The sequence below is a fragment of the Aulonocara sp. 'chitande type north' Nkhata Bay genome, linkage group LG7, assembly GCF_057382095.1.
Source record: "Aulonocara sp. 'chitande type north' Nkhata Bay isolate Kocher_YH1m ecotype deep benthic linkage group LG7, A_spYH_male_GT1.1, whole genome shotgun sequence".
Lineage (NCBI taxonomy): Eukaryota > Metazoa > Chordata > Actinopteri > Cichliformes > Cichlidae > Aulonocara > Aulonocara sp. 'chitande type north' Nkhata Bay.
In genome coordinates this window covers 5782417-5786505 of record NC_141350.1, presented here as the reverse complement: position 1 = coordinate 5786505, position 4089 = coordinate 5782417, and the positions used below count along the sequence as shown (strand labels likewise).

General features: G+C 41.3%; 1 long non-coding RNA gene across 1 annotated transcript; it reads left to right on the top strand.

Annotated features, from left to right (window-relative positions):
* Positions 1-423: 423 nt before the first annotated feature.
* On the top strand, positions 424-2501 carry LOC147324402 (uncharacterized). The gene is made up of 4 exons (XR_015130533.1): positions 424-556; positions 1861-1960; positions 2070-2163; positions 2379-2501. It is a non-coding gene; the product is annotated as an uncharacterized LOC147324402 (long non-coding RNA).
* Positions 2502-4089: the final 1588 nt, after the last annotated feature.

Here is a 4089-nt window from a genome sequence, read left to right as displayed (position 1 = left end):
ACATTTTTTCTTACTGAGCGAAGGTACTGTGGGCTGCATCTGATAAAAGTCCTAACAAAGACCTCACCAAGGACAGAAATACTGTGATAAAGACTTTATAGTTCTCATCACCTCTATTGAAAAAGCATTTGCTGCTTATGCTGAATACCAGTGCCTTTTTAGCATAAAATCTACGCGTTTTAATCTGATTCACTCTACCTCTACCTGTAAATTATAGATTAAGAGAGCTGCAGAAGCTCGCCCATCACAATATGCAGAATACTGCAGAGTAGCCAGGCTATTATCATTCATGGAATGACCCTACAGCTACTTGTCTCAAAAGGAAAGCAGAAAATGATGATCCTAAATCATTTAATGTTATGGCAACTGTTATAGCAAAATATAAATCTTAACCTGATCTGTCTTTTTGTCATTCATAGGTGACAATGCTGCATTCAAGGCAAATGTAACTGGGAATCCACAGCCCAGTGTGAGCTGGGAGCGAGCTAGTGGGTTCCCACTGTCTGTGGCAACAAAATCTTCCCATGACAACATCGACAAACAGCATATACTGAAGGTTTGACACTGTAAACCTACATGACTTATCCTTGGCCTAATTGAAATTTGATCTACAAAATACTAGTTAGACCTGCCATGATGTATGAAAAAAGGACCGGAGGCAGATCTGGAGGTCGCAGAGGTAAAGATGTTAAGATTTTCATTAAGAGTGACTAGGATGGACAAGATAAGAAATGAATACATCAGAGGTTCAGCTCAGGCTGAATGGTTTGGAGACAAAGTTAGAGAAGTGTGTCTGAGATGGTTTGGACATGAGCGGAGGAGGGATTGTGATATATTTGACCAGGATGTTACCAGGCAGGAGGAAAAGAGGAAGATCGCAGAGAAGATTCGTGGATGTAGTGAAGAGGGACATGCAGACTGTTGGTGTGACAGAGGAGAATGCCCTAGAGATAGGATAAGATGGAGGCAGATGATGGGCTGTGACAACTCCTAAAGTGAGCAGCTGAAAGTAGAAGAAGAAGAAGATTAAATTTCCCCCTTTTTATGTGATATTTTAAAACATTAAGGGATTTTGTTCACTGTCATTGTGTTGCTGCTGACTAATGTTAAGCTTGTGTTATATCTGATGAGCATCCCTGTTTAATTTTAGTCATCTAACACTATACATGTAAGTAGTATTTACTGTAGCTTTGCATGTACTTGTGTACTCTGTTTTCTCAAGTTTTTCACTGAATGTTACTCTATTGACAAATAAATCATGCCATTATCTTTTTTAAGTTAAGACTGTAATTTCAGCATCATTATCTGGAAGTGTGAATTCAGGGTTTAGGGTATCTAGTAAAAATGTGTTGCTTTAAAAGGTGAAATACTCTTTCTGGGCATGGTATCTCTGTACAGCCTATCATTTAGCTGAACAGCTCCCCGTTTTGGTGCTGTCAAGTGAGATGACACACCATGCATCATGAGGAAAAGTAGACAGGACGGGGGAAAAAACTCTCACTGAACCTTTTATCTATAACCACTCCACAGTGGATTTAGTGCTTTCTCTGTACCAGCCGGGGAGCTTAACTGAAGCTTAAATAGCTATTATAAAGCAATTAACTTGTGGGTGCTGACATATGCATCTCCCCTTGCCATCTGTTTCTCTGGTAAGGGATGACTGTTAAGTTCCAATACTGTGTGTTGAGGAGTTATTCCTATCATGCCACTGCCTTCTACTGCTTAAAATGAGTACTGCAGTGGGATAAAAATGACCTGAATGACAGTGTGACAGTTTGAAACGTCTCACTGTAACTAGACACGTTGCTTTTTCCTTCATTAGTCATTTACCTAATGTCTAATACCTTCTCTCCAAATTAGATCAAAAATCTGACCTTGGAGGATGCCGATGTCTACAAGTGCACTGCCTCCAACAAGCACAGAGATGCTGCCTTCTCCATATCACTCAGTGTTACAGAAAGTAAGCCAGCCATATCGTACAGCATGGGTTGTTTGGAAGCCATCAGCACAGTTTGCCTCCAGTTTTCTCCTAGTGCCACAGGTGAAAGTTGCTTTCTCTTTGTTTCCAGAACCACCAATGGACTTCAAAAAGATGCTGGAGAAGCAGCAGGAGCACACGCATGTTGTCTAATACTAGCTGTGACACTCCTAGAACCTGTCAAGGTGTGATGGAGCACTCTCTGATCAATTGCCAGATATATGTTTTTGCATGTATCCAGAAATACCCACAGGACAAGATCTAAAGAGTTTCTGGTGGGACTGAGGAAGATTCTTTTCAGCTACTATCGCACATATTCCTATTCTATGTCATACATGCAAACAAGCATAGTATATACCTGTATAACTGCTTCCTGTGTAACATATTTCTTCTTTTGCAGAGGTATGGAGAAGAGAAGAAGAAGCCACCTACAGAGGAGGAGATGTTAAAGATCCTGGCTGGAGCTGACAAGAAGGACTGGGGGGGATCTGTGCCAAGTATGGCTTCAGCAACATCAGAGGCATTCTCAAGAAGTTCAAGGAGATGAAGAAGAAAGTGGAGGTGGAGGTAGACCTGTGATGCAGAGAGCTTGCACACATGACACAGGATCAAATAAAGATGAACAGGTTTGGGATATGATATTTAAAAAAAAAACAGCTTAAAATAGAGCAAGGGAGAACTGAGAAAAGTTTACACAACTTGGCGACAAAGTTAAGTTAGTAAAGCAAAAGTCAGCTGATGTGAAGATGGGAAATAATTCAAAATGTCATTATTTAAGTATTTCTACATTTGATATGTTTTACAAGATGGTGCGTGTCTTGAAGCCCCTGGAAGACATCACTGCCAAAGTTGACATCGTGTTCAACACTGTCTTGGAACTGAAGGATCCAAACATCAGGATCAGTGGTTTTTGGTAAAGCACATCAGTTTTCTGGTTCAGTGTCAAAGTCTTCTTATTTATGAATGTTACCATGACATAAACCACTTGCGATTTCTCCCCTCATCTCAGCGTTGTGCTTGCAATTCAGGGCGCAGAGCTGCAGTGGGTCCAGTACTCTCATGGGAAATATGAAGTGAAACTGATGGGAACTAAGCACATGCTATGCATTTCTATTGCGTGCACCTGAGTGACATGGGCACCTACACTCTGCAGGTTGGAGACAAGAGACTTTCGGCATGTGCAGAGTGGAACTCGGGACTCCTTCTCACTGCTCATAATACAGATTTTATTGTATTTACTGTCCCCATTTACATACTCCTTTTTACATGCTTTCTTTACATTTGTCATTACTTAACACCATGTCATATTTTATCCCCTCCATTCAGTGTCAGTATTTATTTGACCCAGAGATCAGACTTTCTCACTTAGTTCATATTACTCAAAAACCCTCATGTCAACCCCCTCCCCCCCAGATCCATAGCTAGTTGGCTTGGAATCCTTGGATATGTTTACTTGACTGATCAATAAAAACCCTTCTTGTCTTCTGCTTTATCTCATTCAAATGAACTGCTTAAAGTCGTGTCTGACTTAAAGCCAAAAAAGAGTAAATGAACGACAGACTGCTGTGTTTGAGGTCCATCTTTCCAAGAAAACAGATCGACCCCTAATCTGGAAGGTTAGTGTAGTTAATGTGTAGTTCAGGAAGAGAATCATAGAATTTAATTACACTTTTACACTATCATATGATATCGCATATAGGATGAGACTGAAAATGCTTTTTAAAGATAGTTTCCTGAATTTCTTAACATCTCAGTTACTCTGTCTGTGAAGGTTCTCAGTCATCCAGGTCATCGTAGTCAAAGGAGCTTGCAAAGAAAAGCGTCTGGACTTCTTTAAGTTGCTTGAAGACGTTTCACCTCTCATCCGAGAAGCTTCTTCAGTTCTAAGGTCAAATGGTGGAGAGTCCCAGATTTAAACCTAGTGGGAGTGACCCCCCCACAGAGGGACAAAAGGACCCCCTGATGATCCTCTAATCGCCTGAGCCAAGGTGGGAAACTGGGCGTGGGTCCCAATCAGCCAGAGTTTCGGGTGTGTTCATTGTGAAACCTGGCCCCACCTTATCATGCGAATTCCTGAGGTCAGATGGCCCAGGATGTGAGTGGGCGTTAAG